General features: G+C 43.0%; 2 long non-coding RNA genes across 3 annotated transcripts in view; one reads left to right on the forward strand and one right to left on the reverse strand.

Annotated features, from left to right (window-relative positions):
* The window catches only part of LOC137504116 (uncharacterized), a 209962-nt gene extending 188802 nt beyond the window's left edge, over window positions 1–21160 (reverse strand). For both annotated transcript variants that reach the window (XR_011019423.1, XR_011019424.1), the window contains exons 1-2: window positions 21061–21160; window positions 3612–3862 (exon numbers count right to left, since the gene is read on the reverse strand). This is a non-coding gene — a long non-coding RNA (uncharacterized lncRNA). The remainder of the gene's footprint in view (window positions 1–3611; window positions 3863–21060) is intronic.
* LOC137504117 (uncharacterized) overlaps window positions 19055–27665 on the forward strand; it is an 82341-nt gene continuing 73730 nt past the window's right edge. The window contains exon 1 of the long non-coding RNA XR_011019425.1: window positions 19055–19105. This is a non-coding gene — a long non-coding RNA (uncharacterized lncRNA). The remainder of the gene's footprint in view (window positions 19106–27665) is intronic.

The following is a 27665-nucleotide window of genomic DNA, read 5'->3' on the forward strand; positions in this document are numbered from 1 at the left end:
GATGTTCGGGTTCGGGCCGAACATGGCCGCGATGTTCGGGTGTTCGAGCCGAACTCCGAACATAATGGAAGTCAATGGGGACCCGAACTTTCGTGCTTTGTAAAGCCTCCTTACATGCTACATACCCCAAATTTACAGGGTATGTGCACCTTGGGAGTGGGTACAAGAGGAAAAAAAATTTTAAGCAAAAAGAGCTTCTAGTTTTTGAGAAAATCGATTTTACAGTTTCAAAGGGAAAACTGTCTTTTAAATGCGGGAAATGTCTGTTTTCTTTGCACAGGTAACATGCTTTTTGTCGGCATGCAGTCATAAATGTAATACAGATAAGAGGTTCCAGGAAAAGGGACCGGTAACGCTAACCCAGCAGCAGCACACGTGATGGAACAGGAAGAGGGCGGCGCAGGAGGAGAAGGCCACGCTTTGAGACACAACAACCCAGGCCTTGCATGAGGACAAGAAGCGTGCGGATAGCAATTTGCATTTTGTTGGCATGCAGTCATAAATGTAATACAGATGAGAGGTTCCAGGAAAAGGGACCGGTAACGCTAACCCAGCAGCAGCACACGTGATGGAACAGGAGGAGGGCGGCACAGGAAGAGAAGGCCACGCTTTGAGACACAACAACCCAGGCCTTGCATGAGGACAAGAAGCGTGCGGATAGCAATTTGCATTTTGTCGCCATGCAGTCATAAATGTAATACAGATGAGAGGTTCAATAAACAGGGACCGGAAACGCTAACCCATCACAGATGTTCATTGTTCATGTTACTTGGTTGGGGTCCGGGAGTGTTGCGTAGTCGTTTCCAATCCAGGATTGATTCATTTTAATTTGAGTCAGACGGTCTGCATTTTCTGTGGAGAGGCGGATACGCCGATCTGTGACGATGCCTCCGGCAGCACTGAAACAGCGTTCCGACATAACGCTGGCTGCCGGGCAAGCCAGCACCTCTATTGCGTACATTGCCAGTTTATGCCAGGTGTCTAGCTTCGATACCCAATAGTTGAAGGGTGCAGATGGATTGTTCAACACAGCTATGCCATCTGACATGTAGTCCTTGACCATCTTCTCCAGGCGATCGGTGTTGGAGGTGGATCTGCACGCTTGCTGTTCTGTGTGCTGCTGCATGGGTGTCAGAAAATTTTCCCACTCCAAGGACACTGCCGATACCATTCCCTTTTGGGCACTAGCTGCGGCTTTAGTTGTTTGCTGCCCTCCTGGTCGTCCTGGGTTTGCGGAAGTCAGTCTGTCGACGTACAACTGGCTAGAGGAGGGGGAGGATGTCAATCTCCTCTCTAAAGTCTCCACAAGGGCCTGCTGGTATTCTTCCATTTTGACCTGTCTGACTCTTTCTTCAAGCAGTTTTGGAACATTGTGTTTGTACCATGGATCCAGAAGGGTATAAACCCAGTAATTGGTGTTGTCCAGAATGCGCACAATGTGTGGGTCGCGTTCAATGCAGTCCTAGGCCGAAAATAAACAGGTTTTTGTGACCCTAGGCTATGACCTCTTCGGCCTAGGGGCCCAAAACTCACCAGTCATGTTCCCCCTAAGGGTCCCTACAATGCTAGAAAATTTGCCACTGCTGAGCAATTGCCCTTAGAAAAGATGTGAGATTTTGGAAAGTGAAATAGGGAGGCAATGAAAGCCTATGGGGGATTTTACCAATTTTGGACCCATGTAACTCTGGTTTGCAGAGATGTAGGGACCCCATCTTTGGAATCCAAGTCTAACAATATGTCTTCTACCTGCATGAGACATTTCGTGAAATTCAGACGTTGCTAACGGCCATGGCTGAGATTTATGTACGTCAGCATCACTACCATTGAAATTGCCCAAATAAACAGGTTTTTGTGACCCTAGGCTATGACCTCTTTGGCTTAGGGGCCCGAAACTCACCAGTCATGTTCCCCCTAAGGGTCCCTACAATGCTAGAAAATTTGCCACTGCTGAGCAATTGCCCTTTGAAAAGATGTGAGATTTTGGAAAGTGAAATAGGGAGGCAATGAGAGCCTATGGGGGATTTTACCAATTTTGGACCCCTAACGGCCATGGCTAAGATTTATGTACGTCAGCATCACTACCATTGAAATTGCCCAAATAAACAGGTTTTTGTGATCCTAGGCTATGACCTCTTCGGCATAGGACTGCATTGAATTCGACCCACGCATTGTGCGCATTCTGGACAACACTAATTACTGGGTTTATACCCTTCTGGATCCACGGTACAAACACAATGTTCCAAAACTGCTTGAAGAAAGAGTCAGACAGGTCAAAATGGAAGAATACCAGCAGGCCCTTGTGGAGACTTTAGAGAGGAGATTGACATCCTCCCCCTCCTCTAGCCAGTTGTACGCCGACAGACTGACTTCCGCAAACCCAGGACGACCAGGAGGGCAGCAAACAACACAAGCCGCAGCTAGTGCCCAAAAGGGAATGGTATCGGCAGTGTCCTTGGAGTGGGAAAATTTTCTGACACCCATGCAGCAGCACACAGAACAGCAAGCGTGCAGATCCACCTCCAACACCGATCGCCTGGAGAAGATGGTCAAGGACTACATGTCAGATGGCATAGCTGTGTTGAACAATCCATCTGCACCCTTCAACTATTGGGTATCGAAGCTAGACACCTGGCACAAACTGGCAATGTACGCAATAGAGGTGCTGGCTTGCCCGGCAGCCAGCGTTATGTCGGAACGCTGTTTCAGTGCTGCAGGAGGCATCGTCACAGATCGGCGTATCCGCCTCTCCACAGAAAATGCAGACCGTCTGACTCAAATTAAAATGAATCAATCCTGGATTGGAAACGACTACGCAACACTCCCAGACCCCAACCAAGTAACATGAACAATGAACATCTGTGATGGGTTAGCGTTTCCGGTCCCTGTTTATTGAACCTCTCATCTGTATTACATTTATGACTGCATGGCGACAAAATGCAAATTGCTATCCGCACGCTTCTTGTCCTCATGCAAGGCCTGGTTGTTGTGTCTCAAAGCGTGGCCTTCTCCTCCTGCGCCACCCTCCTCCTGTTCCATCACGTGTGCTGATGCTGGGTTAGCGTTACCGGTCCCTTTTCCTGGAACCTCTTATCTGTATTACATTTATGACTGCATGCCGACAAAAAGCATGTTACCTGTGCAAAGAAAACAGACATTTCCCGCATTTAAAAGACAGTTTTCCCTTTGAAACTGTAAAATCGATTTTCTCAAAAACTAGAAGCTCTTTTTGCTAATTTTTTTTCCCTCTTGTACCCATTCCCAATGTGCACATACCCTGTAAATTTGGGGTATGTAGCATGTAAGGAAGCTTTACAAAGCACAAAAGTTCGGGTCCCCATTGACTTCCATTATGTTCCTAGTTCGGCGCGAACACCCGAACATCGCGGCGATGTTCGGCGAACGTTCGCGAACCCGAACATCTAGGTCACCAGTTTGCAATTCAAACAGTCACCTGTTTATTTAAACTCCTCCAACCTGCTCTGTACAATGCATAAAAAATATAGCCTCACAGCTGTTTCACAGGTATAAAACCTGCTTCCTCAGAGGCAGAATTATCATATACAATGTGTCCCACCAACATCAAACACTTCAATACACAAAGCTAGACTTACCGCTCAAAAGAGCATACTTCCCACTGCCGAATGCACCCAATACACGGCGCAGCCCCGACTCGCGGGTCCAACGAGGGGGGGGGGGGGAAAAGAAACACACCCACTCAGGTACATTGTAGAGGAAACCTCCAACTTCCGCCTGTGTCACACATGACGTCCGGCGACGCTCTTCGCCAGCCAATATCTCCACAGTATGGGTGTGAGAAGGCATGCTGCCGGCTGCCTAGCAACACAGCAGCTGAGCAGCAAGGCTAAGACAAAAAAAAGACAATAGTAAATATCATTACAAAGCGAGTGTTGCTAATCATTGATTCAGGATAGAAGATCATTACATCAAACTTCAGACAACTTGAGTTACAGTTATTCCACATTGGTCTAAGACGAAGCAGGCTTCTAGTACAGTATACAGAAAGGGGAAGAAAAGGAATAGAGAAAAGGGGGAACTAAGAGAGCCAAAAGAAAGGTAAAGGAGAAAAGGAGAGAAATTAGAAAAGGGAAAGCAGAACAAGGAGAGCGAGAGATAAGGACAAGGGACATCAATACTTAAACCTGGCAACAGTACTCCAAACCATTCACAATGCTATCAGTGTCTGTCCAGAAAACACCATAGTTCATTCCTTTCATTGAGGCCAAGTCTTTCACATTCCTCAGTTAAGGAGATAAGTTTGGCTTCTGCTCTCCTTAAAGCGGATCCGAGATGAAAAACTAACTATAACAAGTAACTTGTCTATATATCTTATCTAAAGTTTAGTAACAGCTTTAATACAAAATGATTATTTCTTCATGTGATACAATGACAGCAGCCATGTTGTTTGTAAACATTACACAGAGGCAGGCTTACCTGTATCTTGAGCACTCAGCCTGTGAAAAAAAACCTAGTCCCCCCCTCCTCCCTCCTCCCTCCTCCCCTCTGCCTCTGAAATCAATGGCTATTAACACCTCCTCCTGCCCAGACTGAGATCCCATGAGCCCTTGCTACTGCCAAGGCTCTCTGTGGGTGTGGTTAATTTAGTTTATAGGGAATTAGAGTATTAAAACAAAAACAAAAAACTATTTGGCTTGAGGAATGCCCTATAAACAATAGGAAAGGAACACAATTATGCAATGAGTAAAAGTTCACCTCAGATCCACTTTAAAACTTGGTCCCTATTGCTACCTCTATGTGGACACTCCACCACTTTCAGGCCACAGAATTTTAAACAATCAGGGTCCCCTGCATGAGCCTCCCTCACATGTGCAATTAGTCTCCCAGGCCTTTTCCCTGACTCAATGGATCTTTTGTGTTCCTGAAAATGTGTATTAATTGGGCGAGTAGTTTTCCCAATGTAATACCGCTGACTTGGGCAGATCACTGCGTAGACCGCAAACAAAGTTTTACAGTGTATAAAGTCCATAATCTGGACAGGAAAGCCCCCTACGCGAATTGATTTGCCAGGAAGGAATTGGTGGCAATGGTTGCAATTTTTACAATGAAAGTTCCCCTTTGGTTTGGCTCTAGTGAGCCAATCTGGTTCCTTGGTACCCCAAAATTCAACAGGCCCCCAATGGTGCAGGCCTGTCGAGATGTCATGAGTGGTTTCTCACTTAAACGTGTACTCCCATTCTGGTCAACCCCGTAGATCGCCCCACTTTTTGGAAATTGCATTACGGATCCTTTGAGCCATTGGAGAGTAGTCAAAGACAAAGGGGGCTACTGCCTTCACATTCCCTGTCACCGACCCTCCATCTCTTTCCTTCCTACCTCCTCGTCTAAGAATATCTTCCCTTTTACGATCATCTTCTTTATTAAGCGCCTCAATAAGCAGGGAGAGAGTGTAGCCCAGGGGTGCCCACACTTTTTCGGTTCGCGAGCTACTTTGAAAACCGCCGAGCCCCGGAGATCTACCTCACCCCCCCCCCACATACAGTGTCTCGTAGCCACCCCCCCCCCCCACACACACACACACACCATATCCCAGCACAGATAGGCATGGTTCTGCACAGAGAAAAAGTGATTCCTGCCTGTCCCAGATTCAGGCTATACAGCAGGAAGTTAACCTCCAGTAGGCACTCACAGAACTGCTGCTACCATATTACCAGCATCTGAGCAGCTCCCAACCCGTTATAAATATAAAACAATTCATTTGCACTTTAGAACAGAGTCCCTGTGCTATTTACAGGATAATTGTTTACAGTAGCTCTGCTCTAGTTTCAGCCGAAAATCACACTCTCCTTCCCTACATCACACCTAATTACTCATCAACCCCCCATGCCTTTGCCTGGGCAACGGCTTCCCCCTTCTCCCAACCCTCCTGTGACCCGATGCTGTTTTCCTGGAAGGGTGACCAAGTTATTACAGAGGCATTGCTGACAGCTGGAAGATGCGTCCGTGCTTTGCAATAGGCTGACAGCTGCAAGCAGCAGAGGCAGGACTCCGAGAAATATGGTACTGCGAGCAGCACTACTGACCTAAGGAGGTGCTTTCTCTGCTAGCCGGGAACTCTCTCTACAGACCGGCAATCCAGGAAGAGACTCTGCGCAAGACAAGTGGCCTGGAGGGGAGGAGACGCTGTACATTTCTCTCAGCCTGGAGGGGAGGAGATGCTGTATCCTCATTTGCTCATTTCTCCTTCAGCCACGCCTCCCCTGCAGCCGCGCCTCTCCCTTTTCCTCTCTCCTCACTGATGCTGCCTTGGCAGCAAAATCTGACAGCCGCAGCTGCAGAATTAGACAAGTCGCGGCCAGGCGGCTGCGATTTACTCTACAGGCGGTCGCGATCTACCGGCAGATCGCGATCGACCTATTGGGCAGCCCTGGTGTAGCCCATAGCCAATAGTCTAAAACCCAGATCTCTCTTCTGGCATTTAAACTCCTCTTGCTTGCTGTTATTTTCCTTTAGTCTTAAAAACTGACCATATTGGATGCCATTCAGGACATGCTTAGGATGATAACTGTCATAGGAGAGGATCGAGTTTGTAGCTGTGACCTTCCTGAACCCCTTGGAAAGCAGTTGGCCACCCTCTTCGAAGATGGACAAATCAAGGAATTCCAAACTTGATTCTGCCCACTTGCCTGTAAACCACATGCCCAGGTCATTCATACACAGCCAGTTAACAAATTCAAGGAACCAAGGTTTTGTGCCCTCCCCCACCAAGAGGACATTGTCCATGTAACGATGCCACGACACGTGTTCGTGCTCATGGTGAACCAGAACTCCTAGGAGTGTGTAAGGGGCTACAATGGACCAAAAAGCCCTCTTACTAAAATGCTATGGAAAACATGCTTTGGTGGATATGACAAATAGCTAAACACGCAACTGAAATTTTTCAGATTTTTAGCTGCTTAAGTATTTGACTTTCTGTTCAGGTAGTCTTATAGTCTGATCCAATCTAAACAGCCAATCAGGAGACCGCATGACTCCCATTTCATATGTTTGTCTCATTTGGTTTTCCGTATGGTCTTAGTACAAGTGGCATCGAGAAAATTTGGGCCCCGCCATAGGCTCCCATATTAAAATAGGAATATACAAGCTATGCAGTAGCGGAACTCTGTAGGAACAATGGGCATGCTGGGAGTGGTAGTTAAGGGGAGTTTGACTACACTGAAGCTGAACTCCAGTGCACAATAGCTGTGAGTGGTGGGTGGTTAGTGTCAGGAGTAGGTGGGGGTGGTTAGGGTTAGGAGTAGGTGGACGGTTGTTTGTGTTAGGCATAGATCGAAATCCAACATTAAATGAAGATTCGCACACCATGCAAACAGTTGAGATGCAGGACCGGTAAAGTCAATTCAAGAATCCAGAAGGTCTGCATACTCAATGAATGAAAGGTTATTTATTGATCACATCACAAGCCAGATGTCCATTCAATCAACCAACAAACATTTTGTCAAGGTATACCATTCTGTCATATATCTTGACAAAGGGGACCGGTTATGTCCCCGAAACATTTGTTGGTTGATCAAATAGACATCTGGCTTGTTCAAGTGAGGTTAAGGGTACAAAGGGTGATAGTAGAATGTCAATAAAATTAGAGATATTCTAGTATAGCGGAAAGTAGAATATCAGTCAAATAACTGATATTCTATTGCCCCTAATTTGCACCCAGTTTTTCTCATGCGTCTTTTCATAGAAGCACCTGAATGGCTATGCAGTATAGTAAAGAAGTCTAAAGAACTTAAATAACCGGATAGAGCTGCAGATTCGGTAGAATGCACATGTGTATTATAAATATGAAGTTGGCTGATTTCCCAGAGTTCCTCTTTACATAATAACTGAAACTTTTACAGTGTTTTCAAAAGTCTGCATAAAAAGTGATCCTTCAGTCAAAGAAATAATTAGACACTAATCTCAGTATATAAGTGGGATTAGTACCATGTTCCATCTTCCCTTCTTTTCTGGACAGATGGCTATATTGGCAGTAACAGTATTTATGCACATCATGAAGAACCCTCAAGGTTTGGCATTCTGATATAAAGAAGATGTTTCCTGAAGCATAACATACTAAAGAGTATTCATTTGAAGCAAACATTTAGCGGCAGAAGGTAGGACACTATGATGCTGTTAAACACAGCTATTCACTAAATAAAATCATGAATTAAATGGGCAAGGGAAATAATCTAATTTCATGACAACTCATTTCTTACAGCCACAGGACTTGACAAAATTGCTAATGAAAAATAAAACTAGAGAACTGTAAATGCAGATTTGTTATACCAGCGAGCAAAATTACATGGCCATATTGTACAATCGTTTATCCATGCACATCAAGAACTCGCTAAAATAATCAACAAATATATTTTTTTCTACTTACTTTATAAAAAAATAAACTTAGAAATTGAAAATGTAGCACAAAAAAATAGAAAAAGTCACTCTGAAAAATGAAAAAAAAAGGAGTTTTAAAGCAATTTTAAACTTTAGGTTTAAAGTAAAAACCTATCTAAACATACCTAGAATCGCTCTGAAATCAGCTCCCAAAACCACTAGCATATTGCGGATCTGCTAGCGGTTTTGGTGTGCACTGGGCCTTAGTCAATACTGTCGCCAAATAGATCAGCAGGACTGCCAGGCAACTGGTTTTGTTTAAAAGGAATTACATTTGTCAACCACTCTCAGTTCAGGTGTCCTTTAATCGTTATGGTCACCATGCTCCCTTGAAACAACAGGACTGCAACAGACCAGCCTCCACTGAAGCTAAAGAGCACTGCTGAAACAGCTGGGTCCCTGCAATGGTTTCTACCATCTTTTTATCTTTTCTTCCAGGGGTAGGACAGAGCCTTCCAGTGGGAGGAGTACTTCCTCTCAATTATAGTAGTAAGCCTGCCCATGTTCTGCACAGGAACACATATTAAAGTCTACTTCTTGCTACAGAAACATTGTAGTTTGCTGTTAGTCTACTAGAGATAAAGCAAAATCCACTGAAGAGATGTTTGAAGTATAACATTGCTTATGTTTCACTGTTGTAATGAGCTAATAATGTCACTTATTACTTCAGTAAGTTTCTTTCAACCATATCTGATCTATACTGCTATACTGCCTTAAAGCGGATCCAAGATGAAAAACTAACTATAATAAGTAACTTGTCTATATATCTTATCTAAAGTTTAGATAGTTTACACAGTAAATCTAGCTGCAAACAGCTTTAATAGAAAATTATTATTTCTTCCAGTGATACAATGACAGCAGCCATGTTGTTTGTAAACATTACACAGTGGCAAGCTTATCTGTACCTTGATCACTCAGCCTGTGAAAAAAACCGAATCCCTCCTCCTCCTCCCTCCTCCCCTCTGCCTCTGAAATCAATGGCTAGTAACACCTCCTCCTTCTCCTGCCCAGACTGAGCTCCCATGCAAAGGCTCTCTGAAAACCTGTGGGCGTGGCTTCTTTAGTTTATAGGGAATTTGAGTATTAAAACAAAAAACAAAAAAAGTATTTGGCTTGAGGAATGCCCTATAAACTATATGTAAGGAACACAATTATGCAATGTGTAAAAGTTCACCTCGGATCCACTTTAAAAGGAACCAAACTGAGAGGGATATAGATGTTTCCTTTTAAATAATACCAGTTGCCTGGCTGGCCCGCTGATCTCTTTGGCTGCAGTAGTGGCTGAATCACACACCTAAAACAAGCATGCAGCTAATCCAGTCTGACTTCAGTCAGAGCACCTGATCTTCATGGTTGTTGAGGGTCTGTGGCTAAAAGTATTATGCTGGGAATACATGGGTTGATCCGGTGGCCAATTAGCCGCCGTATCGACCGCTGCCGCGTCCTCGCTTGTCCGCGCGGATCGATTACCGCTTGTCCCCGACGGCACTCCTTATCAGCTGCTTGATTCCCTGCCATTGTCCGCCGGCGGGGATCGAGCGGGCGGGGGTCGAGCAGCGTGATCGGACCAGCTGAATATTATCAGCTGGCCGGATCAGCTGCTCGATACACGGTACAGAAACGTACCGTGTATCCCCAGCATTAGAGACACAGGATCACCAGGAGAGTCAGACAACTGGTATTATTTCAAAAGGAAAAATCCATATCCTTCTCAGTTTAGGTTCCCTTTAACAGTGTAACACTGGTAATAAAAAGCAGCAGGTGTAAACTTTTAAAGATGGGATGGATATGCTATGGGAATGCTTTAAACTGAATAAAGATATGAATATTCTGGGCTGGTTCACACAGGTTTCTGCCGAGCTTTCACTCGGTGCCATGTTCAAACACTGGCATTTTTTACGCCAGTGTTTACCGCTAGCTTTTAAAGGCTTTTGGGAAGTCGTCACGGCTAGCGGTTCAGGTCCCTACACTGCTTTCCCGGCGTTTACCACCGCTGAAAGCAACATGTTGCTTTTGAGACGAGGTGCTCGTGTGTTTTTATATGATGTCTAAATAAAATTGATAACATATGCAGTGCAGCCGTTCCTGGGTTTCTTGTTCTATTATTGCAATATATGTCTGCTATTCCCTGGGTTTGCACGATTCCTCTTAAAATATGCATGTGCGTTCAGCCTGTGCCTGTTCACTGTGTCCTACCACATGTAGTGTAATTACACACAATGGGTATCATTCATAAACAGGCTGTCGGTAGTGCTGGAAAACACCGTTCTTCTCCGCAACCCGTAATTAAGACTTCTGGGTGGCCATTCATAAAGAAGTCTGCCTGTTGCGGAAGAAGTGCGGAGGTTTTCTGGAGGAAGCTGGCGGCAGCGTGGCGGAAGACATGCGGAAACTTAAAAGCTGCCCGATTCCCTCCCTGCGCTGCTCTGTCTGATGCTGCTTGGGAGGTCCCTCCCATTCATTTATATGTATTCCGCCCGCCTATCGCTACTGTCGAGCAAGCGGTATTTTCCTTCCGGATACCGCTTGCTCTAATCTTTATGAATGGATGTGTTTGTTACTTTTTCTAGATTAATCTAGAAAAACTCCGCACAAGGCGGAAATGTATCGCTCTGTCACCTTTTCATGCGGAAAGAGCCTTTATGAATGGGGCTTATGCTGAGTGGTCGGGAAAGTCACCGGTGTTAAGCATTTCCGCATGCGGAAATGCTTTATGAATGATACCCAATGTGGGGAGAGTGAGGTGCCAGCACTAGAGGGAGTAGGAGATAGACAGGATGGTTGCACAGGCACAGCCCTGGATTCCAGCAGGGAGGTGAGAGCACAGCTTCTACTGCACTATACTCTGCATTTGCATACTGGGCTGGCTGGGGGAGCGCAGGAAGGGGGACTGGGACAGATAATAGCACAAGGGAACATAAGGAGGCACAAGGGGACAGAAGGCAGCACAGAGGGATTGGAGGAGTCACAAAGGGAGTGGAGGCTGCCAGCAACTTACATTATCCACACCTTAGGAAGTCTGTTCTCCTGGGACTGGTGATGCTGCTGCTCTTCAGGACACTGAACGTCCTTCTGCTGCACACACACAGCAAAAGCAGCTAATCAAACACACATGACCATGAGAGGTAAAGCTTCTTTTAACGGCTGGGCTTAATTCAGGGGCATGCACCCCCAGAACCAATGGCACTCTAGGCAATGGCTTGGAATGCCATTGGTTAAAAGTGGCTCTGGCTAAGGGTATGGTGACTTACAGATGAATCAGCCAATTTTCAGACAATATTCAAAATATGGATGCATGGATCCCAGAGGACTTTTATGCACCTCCACTTGGAGGATTCCACTGATTAGCTGAGACATGCATTTATTTAATGGAGATGTACTGATCAGAAATCTGACAGCCTAACCAAATCCTAACTAAACAATACAGATATCTACTCTCAACTAGGTATTCCTGCAAACCGCAACGCAGCATAATGTATATGGGAACCTTAAATCTGAATAAATATGGATTAACCGATAAACACACGTATGGAACTTTAACTCATGTCCTCATACATATAAAATGCTTTTTTTTAAAAAAAAAACTTACAAAACCACATTTATACCTATTTATATGTTTGAAAAGATTATATTTTAACTTAAGATAGCTGAAATGTGAAATATATTTTGCTTATAATGCATTTTTTATATTTCTGTGCTGGATTGGAATGAGATCAAAATTGGTTTTGATATGAAAACTGCTTACGTATGGATTGAGTGTTTAAATTTGCGGAGTGATAAGCTGTGCTATCTACTGCATTTTTCCAATGCACTTTATTGTATGAGCTATTTAGTGGAAACTGCAATGGCGCTGATATATTCGATCACCTTTCAGTGACACAAAACAAATAGGAAATAAAAATATTAACCAGAGCCTGCCGCTTTAGTCAAAGCACATATTTTTAGATCAGTGCTGTTATTATATATCCTTTTTTCACCAAAGTGCTGCTAATAAATCTGAGTATGAAATACGAATATATAGCCAGAGAGAAGAAAATAAGTAGTGATGGGATGTGAAAGTCAAAGAGCCAGTTTCTTTTTCCATACAATAAGCATCATCTTGCCTAAGCTGAACAGGAACCTTGCATGGGACTTTTTTTTTAGGAACTCTGATATAAGTATAGATTTCCTGTACTTTTCCAACAGCCAAAACTGGTAACAGTTATTAAAGGACCTCTGTGGTTAAAATCTTAAAATTTAAAATATATGTAAGCATATACAATTAAAAAGTACGTTTCTTCCAGAGTAAAAAAGCCATAAATGACTTTTCTCCTATGTTGCTGTCACTTACAGTGGGTAGTAGAAATCTGACAGAACCGACAGGTTTTGGACTAGCCCACCTCCTCATGGGGCTTCACAAGGATTAAAATACAAACATAGAAGGCTAATTTCACACATGGGGCTTGATTCACTAAACCGTGCTAACTCATAGCACAGCTGCGCTAGCGTTTTTGCGTGCATTTTCGCGTTTCCGCAAGCAATCGCGAATTTTCAAAGCGCATTTGCACGCAAAAAAATTGCATTTGTGCGTGAAAATTCACGATTGTGCGTGGAATTTTGCGTGCAAGAATGCTAGCACAGCCGGTGAATCAAGCCCCGGGTGCGGTGAGATTGTCTTGTGGCAAGATAGGAGGAGATGTTTAAATCATCCTGTGGCAGAGTGCAACGAGGTGATTTGAGTAGCCTCGCCTCCGCTCAGTGATGTAATCCTTGCTTCATAGGAAGTACGTGTCTGAATTTTGAATGATTGGCTCGTGTGGGCCACTGACTCCAATGCAATGGCGTGCGAGTGGAACTGCATAATTGGAAGCACTTCTCTCACATTGCATCGCATCACAGGTACTGTAAGTCTCATAGAGGATAATGACCACTACAACGAGCTGTGGCAGGAGCAGTGAGGAAGAATACCATGATGCAAAGTGATGCAACATGTGTGAAAGGGACCTCAGTGTACATTTTTCCCTGAGTAAAGTGAACTATAAATTACTTTTTTTCCCATGCTGTTGTCATTTACGGTAGGCGCATATCTGCCAGGCTTTGGACTACTCCACATCCCATGGGGAATTCTAATTTATTTCTATATTATGAAGTTGTTCAGTCCAAATGCCAAAATAATGTACAAATTAGTAGGGTAGCTGGCTGACATCTTTGTATACATCTTTTACAAGGAGTCCTTCTGTAAAGAATAAAGGTAATCTACTATGAGCAGATGGACTACTCCTAAATCTGTCAGATCTGTCAGCTTTTTACTACCTATTGTAAATTACAGCAACATAGGAAAAAAGTAATTTATTGTTCATCTTACTCTGGAAGAAATATACATTTAATATGTATGTATTTTAAATGTTCTAATTTTTTGTGATATTGGTCCTGTTAATGCCTTTACTGCTTTTATATGCTTGAAAGTTTACATGTTAGCATCCACTAGTGATTCCAATGATCTGACAAAGGTAGTTACTCTTCAAATCTGCCCCCTCAGAAAAAACATCTTTAACCATTTCAGCCCATGGGTATTTTTCACTTTATGGACAAGAGGAATTTTCTTATTTCAGCGCTCCTCCCTTTCATTCCCCCAATAACTTTATCACTACTTATTACAACAAAATGATCTATACCTTGTTTTTCTGCCACCAATTAGGCTTTCTTTGAGTGGTACATTATGCTAAGAATTATTTTATTCTACAGTAAATGCATGGTAATAATAAGAAAAAAATTGAAAACATCATAATTTCTCAGTTTTCAGCCATTATAGTCTTAAAATAATACATGCTACCGTAATTAAAATCCACACATTTTATTTGGCCATTTGTCCTGGTTTTTGTATTGTTAAAATTGTATCCCTAGTATAATGTATGGTGACAATATTTTATTTGGAAATATAGGTGCATTTTTTTTCAGTTTTACATCCATCACTAATTTTTTAGCCCAAAATTGAATAATAGTATGCCCACTTAACATACATTTTTATTCCCTAAAGTCAGTAGGAACAATTTTACTATATGCTGAGTACTTCCTATTCACGTACAATAAGTATGCTATAGGAAGTAATGTGTTGCTACATTGTTACTAGGAAAGTGACACAGGCATCAATGGTTGCCTGCAATCATGGTGGCCTAGAGGGGAGATTAATGAATGTAAACGTTATTCCTATTCATAAATCGAATGACCAGCAGTGGTAAGTGGCTTGAAAGCGGCGGAAATAGGTGAGCGGAAGGAAGCGCGGCGGCTCTATTTAAGAATGAACACTGTTTTTGAACTAAGACAGTGTTCATTCTTGACGGACATGTATGGATTGGCTCAGGGGAGTTTTCCTGGGGTTTCTAGTTCTGGAACAAAGTATGTGAATCTGTCACTAGGGAGTATTCTCATATTGCAGCAGTGTGTGGCACAGTGCTGAAGTGGAATAGTCTTTCAGTGGCCTGCCTGTTATTCAGTATTTTGCTAGAAACAATACAAAATAACAGAAGAGACGATGTTCTTAAAGAAGGAAGAAGTTTACAGATACAAGTGTAGAAAGAAAATACAAGTATTTGTAAAAAGATGACATCACAGGAATCAAGTAGACAGAAGATGAAAGAAGCGTACAGAAGAGTAAAGAAACAAAAAGCATACAGATAAAAAATAAATGAAAAGAATGCAGATTTTTTTTTTAAATGTACATACTAATTTAGATGTAGAGCTTACTTGGCTAATGCTTATAACTCTCCAGTGGCAAAATGAAAGTAACTCTATTAACCTTTACAGCCTATTTTCACTAGTGTTAAATTCGGCAGGAGGAGAAGGTTGGGAAAAGCTGCTTATCTAGCCTATGGCTTGCCATCCAGAACACACTGTGGTGTGAATCCTGTTGGCATGCTGCAGTTTTATGCAGCCAAATCACTATAGCCGTGCATGGGCTGTGCAGCAGAATGGGAGCCGAATTGGAAATAGCCGCGGCTCCTAGTGGAAAAACTTTTAATACTATGGATAATCTATTGGAGCAGAGACATAGTGACGGTAGTTCATCTCTGCTGGGAATACACGGTTTGTTTCTGCCTCTCAATTCTCCGCTCGATTGTTTTTGCCCCTCGATTCTGCAGTCGGTTCTCTTGTCTTCCACTCGTTTTTGTTATCTTTTTCCATTCACTTCTATCAGAATTAGAGTGGCGAAACGATCGAACGGGAGATCGGACATATCGTAAATTATCTATCGAGCCATCTATTGGCGGCAGAAATGAACTGTGTATTCCCAGCATTAGAATGTCTGCATTTTGTCATCAATAGCTCCTCTGATACATTTATATTGATACTGAGCAAGAGTTAAAAAACAGTTTTCTATGTAATTTTTCAATGTTTTTGAACAACCTAATTTTGGATCTGGAACTCTTATGAACTAAAACTTCTAATTTCAGGTTAAATTAAGTGCACATTACTGTTAATAGGTTTTGTAATTGAGCTCTAAGAAACTCAGTCGGAGATGACATACACACATATTTTCTTGAATAATTTAATTAGCATGCCCCAGTTGTTCAAAACTAATTCAAACTAGATAAATCATTTTTGTGCTCTCATATTCATATTTATTGTTCTGGAGGTGATTCTATTAATTATCAGTTATTTTCTGGAATAAATTATCACATCCGAGATAGGAAAGTATTAAAAAGGCAAAACGCATGCCTGGCTAGGGTTTCACAGGTTTATCTTACACACGATTATGATGTGTGTTACAATAAAATAACCAGATTTGATGTATTATTCATTTAGTTCAGCCTTCAGAATATATTGTTAGAAGACACAGCTTTGCCTCTTTAAAGTGTAACTCCGTCTTTGTGGAGAAAACAAAGCATATCCCTCCAGAATAAATGTGGGCATTACAAATATTTGGCACACATTTATCAATGAAGTTACCTTTTTATTTTTGTTTGTTTCAAGTGAAAACTTGAACACTGTCAAAAACCTTAACGTTAGGCTGGGAAAGTAAAAATTAAGTTCTCCATTGTTCTTTTTAACAGATGTTGTTGTGGCTGCATAACTGTGATTTGTTATTTTAGAAAGTCATAATTGGCTTCTTAAAGTATTTTTTCATAACACATTTTTTAAAATGGCTTGTGTATCAATGATCTACGTATAATATATAGTGATTCTGACCTCTGATTTTAGGTTCGCAAACTTCCGAAAAAAGTTTGCGTATGCGCAAACTTTGCAAACCGCAATAGACTTCAATGGGCAGGCGAACTTTGAAAAATACAAACATTAATTCTGCCCAGAAAAGTGATGGAAAAGATGTTTCAAGGGGTCTAACACCTGGAGGGGGGCATGGCGGAGTGGAATACATGCAAAAAGTCCAGGGGGAAAATCAGGATTTGACACACAGCAGCGTTTTAAGGGCAGAAATCACACTGGAATGCTAAATTGGAGGCATAAAGTGCTTTAAAACATCTTGCGTGTGTATACATCAATCAGGTAGTGTAATTAGAGTACTGCTTCACACTGACAGACCAAACTCACTGTGTAATGCACTGCAAACAGCTGTTTGTGTAGTGACGGCCGTGCTGGACGGGTGCACACCATGGCAAGAGTGCAGGTGATGGCGGTTTTCAAGCCCATATGGTCGCCAGGCTGAGGTACAGTAGCTCAATGAAGAACAGTGACTGTCTAGCTGATAAAATTTGGTCTGTCCACAATAAAGCAATGACCCTATTATCTTGGGTGTGCCCCCAACACACTCATATAGCCGGCAGTCATTGCTTCATTGTGATACGCAATCCCCTTCACCGCGGCAGGTAACGATCACGAAGGGGAATTGACACATGTACATGCCTTTGTTTTATTGTTGCAGCCCCAGTGCATCCAGAAAAATTAGGCATGTACACACAACAGAAAAATTATCATTATGTTTGTTCAGGAATCCACCTGGAGTCCTGGACCCTGTTGGTGGTGGCAGAGAAGGCATTCAAGCGGCCTGCAGGCAGAGATGCTGTGTGGGGACTGACTTAGTTTTGGGGCAGGCAGTCACACGGCATGCAGGCAGAGATGCTGTGTGTGTGGTGACTGACTTAATCTTCGGGCAGGCAGTAGCCCTCCGGGATCCATGCTTCATTCATTTTAATAAAGGTGAGGTACTGAACACTATTTTTTGACCTAGACGACTTCTCTTCTCACTGACAATGCCTTCAGCTGTGCTGAAGGTCCTTTCTAGGATGCTTGATGCAGGGCAATGCAGAATTTGGATGGCAAATTGTGACAGCTCTGGCCACAGGTTAAGCCTGCACACCCAGTAGTCCAGGGGTTCATCGCTGCTCAGACTGTTGATGATTATTCATCTACCATTGTTAAAGAAAGGGTACGGCCGGGGAATCAGAGTTCGATTCCGGTCCAGAGTGGGAGCCTGAACGGCTACCACCACACATCCAAAGAAGGCAGCAAGCAGGCACGACACGCAAGTCCCGACTCGGGGAGGTAGTGACGAAAAATTATGATACAGGACTCTTTCAAGGCCCTGCATAATGATGAGTACACTTGAAATCCTTTAACGGGAATCTGTTATGGAGGACAAGTCTGCCATTCATTCAACTGTGTGGTCAACTCTCGTTGGTACTTTCTGTACCATAATGGCTGGGGAATCAGGGTCCTATTCCGGTCTGGGAGTGGGAGCCTGAGAAACGGCTACCACCACACATCCAAGGAAGGACCCAATGTACTGTATAAGTAATGTACCTGCCCTGACCGTGCTTTGCAGACCAGGCATCTGTGGTCAGATGGACCCTTGACCCAACGCTGTGTGCCAGAGATGACACCACTTGCCTTTAACGAGTATCTGTTACGGAGGGCAAGTCTGCCATCCATTGAAGTGAAAGGTATGCGCTGACTCCCAAGTATAATACAATGTGCAGTCACAGATGCAGTGAAAGGTATGCAGTGACTGGTATAATACAATGTGCAGCTGTCACGCACACAGGTACAGTGAACAGGTATGCATGGACTGGTATCAATACAATGTGCAGCTGTCACACACACAGGTGCAGTGAACAGTTATGCATGGACTGGTATCAATACAACGTGCAGCTGTCACACACACATGTACACTAAACAGGTATGCAGTGACTGGTATATAACACTGCGTGCTGTTACGCAGGTGCAGTGAACAGTATGCACCAACTGGTATTACAAATGTGCAACTGTCACACACAGGTGCAGTGAAAAGGCATGCAGTGACTGGTATAAAACACTGCGTGCTTTCACGCAGGTGCACTGAACATGAACAGGTTCGCACGGACTGGTATTGCAAATGTGCAGCTGTCACACACAGGTGCAGTGAAAAGGTAGGCACTGAATGTGCTGGGCCTGGCACAGTATAGCAATTAGCAAGGGCCAGCTGCGACTGCCAGGGCAGTATATGCAAGTGTCAGTGGGCATTTATACTACAATAAGCCCCCCAGCATAATGCAATTATGATGATGAGGAACAGTAGTAGAAGCCTATACTATGCAGACAAGCAGCATTGCAACTCATGGCTATCATTTATAAAGAATTACTAAATGCGGTAATGCAGAAAACAGTTGACTTTACCGAGCACTTAGCAAAATGTCAGTTCATGAAAGCAGTTACCGCATGAAAAGCTGAAATTCCCGAGCAGTGAGGTAAATGAATGCCCTGTGCGGTGGTTATCTGAACACATGTAAGTAAATGTCAATTATTAAAGATTAGAGCAGGCGGTAATGGCAATGAGTATACCACCTGCTTTGAAAAGAAGATAAGAGAGCAATAACAGCAAAGTTAATGGAGACAGATCTCCCAGGCAGCAGCAGAGTAATCTGAACAAACAGGGCCTCCTATAAATACTCCAGGCTGTGTTTTTAACCTCTTGGGTACCTGTTTTCAAATGTGTATTTCACATCAGAAAGCCTGCATGTGTAACATTTCTGGAATTCGTCTACACTGTGGTAATTAAACAGATTGTTTAGAAAGACTAATAGACAGATCCAGAGCAGATTCAGGACAATCAGAAGCAGTATAACAAAACATGCACATCGAAAGGGAAGTTGGGGATGCCTCTTTTATTGTAATGGAGAAAATGTATCAACTCAGCCAGCTACTGTTCTCATTACCGACACTTTAGTTTGGTAAAACACCACATTTCTACTGCACCTGTGAAGATTTTGATGAATTAGCACACAGAAGTCTAAAATACCGCATGCTGTATTTTCCCGCCCAGATTTTTTTTTACCACACATACTTTTATGAAATGATAGCCAATGACTGCTTAGTATACCACCATGGCAATTATAGCAGAAAACAGCTAAAAGTAGCTGAGAGCTATATTTTGCAGACAAGCAGGAATGCTAATCAATGGCTAGTCTAATTTACAGCAATTACAAATATATTAAAATAAGCCCCATCGTTAGCATTGATGGTGAGCAACTAAAATGAATTGAGAGATAATACTATGCAGGCATACATACGTAAATAACCTAAGGTACCTATGTAAATATATACCATAAGCAAGTTAAGTTAAAGTTTTATTTTCATTTATTATAAGTGTCCGTGTGTGTGTGTGTCCGTGTGTGTGTGTGTCCGTGTGTGTGTATGTGTGTCCGTGTTTGTCCGTGTGTGTGTGTGTGTCCGTGTGTGTGTGTGTGTCCGTGTGTGTGTATGTGTGTCCGTGTTTGTCCGTGTGTGTGTGTGTGTCCGTGTGTGTCCATGTGTGTCCGTGTGTGTGTGTCCGATTTTACTCACTTAAGTGCAGGAGTAGGAGTCTGCACAAGTATTGAGGCTGCCAGTGCTATGGACGTTCACTTTATGAGGAAATGGAAATCAAAGTAAAATGAAATGTCTTTCATTTTGAATATATTTCAAAGCAACATGTTAAATTCACTGCAAAATGTAATTTGTGAAAATGTCTGTCTCTTTTCTATTTATGCCTTAAATGTCTACATAATAACAACACAAGGCTTTTATGAAACCATGAAAAGAAAAGTTCATGAAAAATACATTTTATTCTAGCTGATGAAATCACATTTGGCAAAGCTTCTCTCTGTTTCTTGTTTAAGACGAATGAGGGAATAAAGGAGATAAAGTTAGAAGTGATGGCAATTTGTTAATGTTTTAGCAAAACAGGTTAGTTATTTACAGCTTGGAGAAATATATATCAAAGTCATATTTTATGCATGGGAAGCACTAATGCACAACTAAAAAATCATTTTGATTCTGCATCACAGATACCAACAGCAATAACAAAAAAGGTCACTAGAGGTTTTCAGAAGTGATCAATTATATGGATTTCTTGTTTGAGCAACCATCACATGTTGGTTGTCTTCAGGACTTTTAGAAAAGGTTTAAAGGAAACCTGTAGTGAAGTAAATATGAAGGGTGCTCTTGTTTGCCACTTTTGTGAGTTTGTGATCTCACAAGAGTCTGTTTCCCACCCAGGGTTCTGCTGTCATGGTTGCAATAAAGTGTAATTTGTGCTTAATATCAGCTTTGGAAGTTCATAACTAACAAAACTTCAGGTCAGCCCCAGCTGGCTGCAACTATTTTTGTCTCAAATTGTCATGAGAAACAAAATGTCATGAGAAACAAAAAGTTCAAGATCCATAAAACGGCAATCACATGCTTAAATCATGGGGCACCTACCAGCCTCTTGTGTTTTCCATAGTCCTACCACTGGTGGTAGCAGGGTTGCCAAGCGTCCGTAAAAAGACGGACTTAAAAAACTGCTGTCCGTAGTGCCCGTATTTCCTGGGCACTCGTCCGTCTAAATACACATAAATTCCTTTGATCTATTCCCCCCTCTCTCAGCCTCCCTCCTCTGAGTCCTGTCCAATGACAGATCGGCTTTTTGGTGCTGGCTCCTCTGCTGCCCAATAAGAGAGAGGCAGCTTGAAGTGATGCAGGCAGCCCAGCCCAGCCCAGCCCAGCCAGTCACACGTCACGGAGGCAGTGAGTCTATGGTTCTCTTCCTTCCAGACATCCATCTAAGTGAGCCTCTCGTTTGTTTATCTTCTTGGCCCCTCTCTTCAGTCACTCAGAGAGAGAGAGAGAGGGGCATCCCCAGCACTGTCACTGGCAGCTCCGTCCACATCAAAGCCAGACAGGAATGAGTAATTAAGTGCTCTGAGAAGCAGCAGAACGGTGACCTGGCTCTCCCTCATAATGCTGTGCAAAGACTGCTCTGCAGGAGGGGAGACCCGCAGACTCTGTGTACACACTAGCAAGCCAGTCAGCAGCAGCTGCAGAAGCCAGCAAGTGAGTCAGACTGTCAGTCTGTGTGACAGTGAGTGAAATATGTCACAGGGAATCTCCAGCATTTAGAATGTCTGTATAAAAATGGGTAGCAACTTGAAAAAAGTCATATACTTTCACAAAGAGAGAGCATACTCTCCTATAGAACTTTCCCTGTCCTCTCTCAGTGGAGTTGTTTCAGCGTTGTACCTAATTCAAATTTGCCACTTCTGGAAGCCCTCCTGTCCTCAAGTGCTTTAGAAGACAGGCAGTTCCGTACCATATGATTGCACACTTGTGCATGTGCAGTACAAAGCCACTCGTCTTTAGAAGTACTCGGGTACAGGAGAGCTTCCAGAGGTGGCAAATTTGAACTAGGTACAGCGCTGGAACAGTTCCACAGAGGACACGGAAGGTTCTATAGGATCCAGAGCCTTCCCTCTACATAAGGTAGTATATAACTTTTTCTAAGATACCAGAGGTGAATATAGATAGTGTTCTTTTACTTACCTGGGGCTTCTTCCAGCCCCCATAGGTTTGTTGGTCCCTCGCTCTCCTCCTGGTCCTCTTCATTGATCCACTGTTTGATGCGATACAGAATCCAGACAGCTTGGTTGGTTTCCCCTTTCTGGCTGGCAGTCATAACTGCACTATGACTATGATAATTAGATTGTGAGCTCCTCTGAGGACAGCCAGTGACATGACTATGTACTCTGTAAAGTTCTGCAGAAGCTGTCAGTGCTATATAAATACTTAAAAAAATAATGCCCAGTGCTTAGCCCCACCAACAACTCTACTTAAAAGTGCGCTTCTGACTCCGCCCCTAACTCCACCCCCTGTCCGTCCAAAATTTGGGGTGTCCTGCTTTTTTGGGCCTTTTGTCCGTCAAAAATTAGAAATTAGGTTGGCAACCCTGGGTGGTAGGCATGAGTTCTCCGAAGGTATGGAGTTTAAGCGGCTATGGGTCTTCACTAGAGCATCTCACAAGGGATGATGGGCCGCTACCCTTATTGGGCAACAGACTCTTTGCTGCCTAGTAGCCATCAGGTCATGACCCCTGTGATTGCCCCGCCAATGACTTTAAAAACAGCTAACCCCGTGTTGTGGTGATTGTAGTCAGGAATAGCTAGGTCTGTAGACAGGCAGCAGACAAACTATAGACAAACCAAAGGTCAGAGCAGGTGGAGTTCAAGGATAACTGGGTTATAAGCCAAGGATCAGGACAAGCACAGAACAATCAGGAATGGTATAACAAGCCGATTCAGCAACAGGAGATCAATACAGGAATCTGTAGCAGGTAACAGGAATGTTAGCCAACAAATCAATCAGCACAGTATGCAACCTGAGGCTTCCTTTTATAGGTGCTCATTGTTTTGGTGCAAAATCTCACACCCCGCATGTGTCCCTGAATGGAATGTTCATTGTTGGGCCTGTGCAAAAACCATTATGTGTGTGCTGCTCATAGCGTAATGCCATGATATGTCAAACACTGGGACAAACAAAAGCATGGCCTGCCACAGCCCATGGCTCAGATGTAAGTATGACAGCAGATAAACATGTCATAAAATAGCAAAGGGTTTCCAGTCCACCTCTAAATTGGAAGTCATCCCTGCCATAGTCAACTGCATAATCAAAATGAACATTACAAACATTGCTAGTTCTTGAAAAAGCGTATGAACTAGACTGAGGGCAACACCTAGAACAAGCACCATAATCAACCAGAATAGCACAGGCGATCATTTCAAGTCACTCCCAGCTGGCTGCTACAATTCCTGTCACCAGTGGCGTAGCTACAAACCTCTGGGCCCCGATGCGGAATCTGGATGTGGGCTCCCCCCCCCCAAGGCAACAACAGCCCCCCTCCCCCGGCAACACCCGACGCACACACATATCCGAATCCCTATAGCCAGCTATAGGTCCCCCCAGTATAGGTAGCCAAGCATAGCACCCAGTATAGTTGCCCCCAGTATAGGTTAGATAGGCAGGCGCTGCCGGTATAAGTTAGATAAGTTAGATAGGTGCCCCCAGTACAGGTTAGCTAGGTGGGTGCCTCTAATATAGGTAGCCAGAATAGTTGCCCCCAACATAGGTTAGATAGGTAGGTGCCCCCAGTATAGGTTAGTTAGGTAGGTGCCTCCAATATAGGTAGCAAGTATAGTTGAGCGGCGCACGGAAGCGCTGTAGGCAGAACTCACCTCCGTCCATGCGTACCATTTACCGCTGATCTCCTCCCGCTGTATAGATGCTGATACACACTGCTTCCGGCTAAACAGGAAGCAGTGTGTATCAGCATCTATACAGCGGGAGGAGATCAGCGGCGATTGGTACGCAGCCAGGGACGGAGGTGAGTTCTGCCTACAGCGCTTCCGTGCGCCGCTCACTCTGCATCTGAGGGGGAGGGGGGCTCGGGGAGAGGAAGGGAGAAAGAGGTCGGGCTGCCCTCCCCGCGGCTGCGGCTCCCCCCTCCCAATAGCGCGCACGGATCCCCTAACGGACATGGGTCCCCGGGCCCCTCCCCGCCTCTTCAGGAGCCGGGCCCGGTCGCCGTGGCGACCGTTGCGACCACGGGCCCTACGCCACTGCCTGTCACTAAATGTCATGAATACTACAGTCCTTAGTAACATACATTTTTCAATTAGCCTTCTGTATTTCCCATTTGCGTCCTCAATAATAGGACTTGCATTGCAGATAAACATGGTAGAAAATAGCAGGTTGCCAGACCACCTTTAGGCAGAAAATAAAAGGTGCCCGGTTGCTGGTGTGTTTTCTGATTGACTTGAATGCACTTGGAAAAATGTGTTCTCTCATGCTCATAGCCTTGAATGCATTTGGTGAAAATGTATTTTAGCATGAATGATCATACATTTTTGTGCATATACTCATGTGAAAATGTAGCATTTTTTGAAGATTATGGACAATCATCAATACCCATATTCATTCATCACTACATACTTATTTCGTAGGGGTTAGGGACACCAGGTGAATAAGAGAGCTTTCAGATTCCACTTTAAGTAACCCCCTGTGGCCTACCACCATGCTTCTGCCTAAGGTGTGGCTGAACCTTTTTGACAGCGTTCACCATCCCATTGTTTTCATGGAAGTATTTTAATCTAGTCCCTTGAGAAACAATAGATTGCAGACTGAAACATGCGGATGTTCATACTGTATCCCCTACTGGTTAAAATAAAAATCAGAATTCCAATCAATTATCAAATCCAAATTGGTCAATTCCAATAACCCTTAGCTTTCACTATGAACTGTGAAGGTGCAGGAGATGTATGAAATGACCTTTGAATGTAATTGGTTACTCTGTATTAAGTTAAAGTGGAACAAACTCTTGCACAACACAAAATAAAAAGTATTTATTCCACATATAGTTTGAAGAAATCCATTGCTCTGTGTTTATGTGTTTGGTTTCCCATCTCGAAGTGCCTCATTAGTTGGTAGGCACTTAGATCTGTGAACACATTGTGGTAGCATCTCTATGCTCTCTCTCCCCATGAAGTACTCAGGCTTAACCCCTTTAGTACTTCCTGTAAAGTGAAACCACGTTCTAAACTTTTTTTTAGGATTTCCATAAATTGTAATAAAGAAATGTGTTTGCCCATAAAGGTTATCATGCTGTGGCTAATGTTTTAGAGCAGAGAGGAAATGCTGGGTTTAGTTCTACTTTAAGAAGGGAATCTGGAAGTGGCAAGCTCTGCAATATGCTGGTCAATCTTTGATTCTTAGGGCCTAAGCAGTTGTACGCAGTTGTGTCCACTTTTCAGCATCTGTAAATTGATGTGTTTCTGAAAAGCGGACTCAACTGTGCACAACTGCATTAGTGGGCTCAGGCCCTTAATGAAAAGATTGCAGATTATCATCAAACGTGATGTTAAAGTACACCTAAAGTAAGAAGGATATTGAGACTGTCATATGTATTTCCTTTTTAAACAATTAACATTGCTTGGCTGTCCTGCTTATCCACTGCCTCTAATACTTTTAGCCATAGACCCCGAACAAGCATGCAAATCAAAGAAAGGAAGAGACAATCGAAAGCACCCAATTGTGTATTACTGGTCGACAATTGGTGTAAGTATTAAGGCAAAAGTAAGTTATACTCACAAGTCTGGGTTGCCGGAATTAGGCAACCACTGATATTGCATACGGGGAAATTAGACCTGTCCCCGCTCAAGCTAAGAAGTCGCTCTCTGTAGAAAGAAAAAAGAGGTTGTCCACACCCATCCACCAGGTGGATAATCACGTGCTAAAGGATACAGAGGCGTCAGCAGAATAAAAATAGTACCAATCTAAAACCAAATAAAATGTGGGTGGTAAGGGTGGGCTTACGTACCCAACAATCAGCACAACCACTTTGTATGGTATAGTTCACAATAAATTTAATTAGTACTCCAACAAAAAACAGTTTGCAACGCGTTTCACGAGTCCCAAGCCCGCCTCTTCAGGCAAAAAACATACAGGTAGGAGCTGAAACAAAGAAAACAAAAATCTATATGTAACAACTATAGCAGCCACAATAATCCTCAGTGATCATGATCATAGCAAGATCATACAATAAAAACATATAAACATATGAACATAAACAATCCAAATAAGAGCTTTTTCCAAATTATGGCCCTTGGCCACTACAGTGTTCTCCATACATAAACATATATAAAAAAAAAGAGTATAAAAAATCTTTTTCTAGAAGCATAGATTATCTTTACATATAGATTTTTGTTTTCTTTGTTTTTTTTTTTTGTTTTGTAATATATTTTTATTGATATTTTGAGGGCAGAGAAAGCATTACAATAACAAAGTGTATACTTGTACAACAAGTTTGTATGTCAGTAGCTTTTCCTTCTCTCCCTTCTTTCCCTCCCTTCCCTTTCCCCTCCCCCCTTATCTTCCCTCCCCCTGTGCTCAATGCCAATAGGAGATGTGGAAATGAAGCCCGTCATAACCGATTATTTTACAATATGCTGTTTAAACAGATCTCTTTTTCATAAGTCAAGGTCGTACAGTGCCTCTTCTTCTCGCATTTGCATTTGTTTTCCCCAAGGTACCTTTATCCTAGGTAGGGTGTGGCTTATATTTAAAGGGTCCCAAACTTTCGCCTATATCCTCCAGACAGTACCAGGTGGTGTAAGTAAAGTTCCCCATCAATGTATTAATTTCTTCCTGGGTAAAGGTATCCAATATGTACTTTCTCCAAATTTTGAAAAAGGGTTTGGTCCTTTTTTCCAGGGATTGCAATGTGTGAAGTTTTTCCATTAGAAATAAGGATGCCAATTCTTGCTTAAGTAGTGACAGGGTTGGGATGTTCGGTGAAATCCAGGTTTGAAATATAGTACGTTTGGCTGAGGCCAATATAATGTGGAATAAAGCGGATGGTTTTTTTTCTGGGTCTTCATGTTGTTTGCCGTAGTAATGAAATAGGCATAGCTTCACTTCTTTTTCCACTTGCTTGCGACATATATCATTTGCATATTTAATAACCACATCCCAAAAATGATCTATAGTATGACATCCCCAAATACAGTGGAATAGATCAGCTTGTGGGTGTTTACATTTGGGGCACTGCGGAGTATAATAACTTGGGGGGGGTTTGTATTTAATATTGAATGCATATTTCGCTCTATGCAGGAATAGTAAATGTGATGTTCTATGTTGCTCGTTTTTGATCACTGATCTATACTCACAAAGTCCCTGTATGATATTTTGCCCAATATTTTCCTCCAGTATATCTTTCTTCCAAGTTTGGAATGCTATGCTTGCTATGCCATCTTCCTTGTGCCTAGTAAGGCCTATGTTAATCTTGGACAACGATTGTGCCGGTCTCCCAGGGGCTATCAGGCTATCAAATGCATCTGGCAGGGCCACATGTAGTAAATTTTTAACATGGGATCGCACCAAAGATTGTATCTGTAAATACTGGAGGAAACTATTTCTTGATATAGAGTATTTTGTGATTAGTTCCTGAAATGTTAACCACTTCCCCGTTTTTAGGTCAAAAAGATTCCCCAATTTGGATA

This window comes from Hyperolius riggenbachi, chromosome 4 (genome assembly GCF_040937935.1).
Source record: "Hyperolius riggenbachi isolate aHypRig1 chromosome 4, aHypRig1.pri, whole genome shotgun sequence".
Taxonomy (NCBI): domain Eukaryota; kingdom Metazoa; phylum Chordata; class Amphibia; order Anura; family Hyperoliidae; genus Hyperolius; species Hyperolius riggenbachi.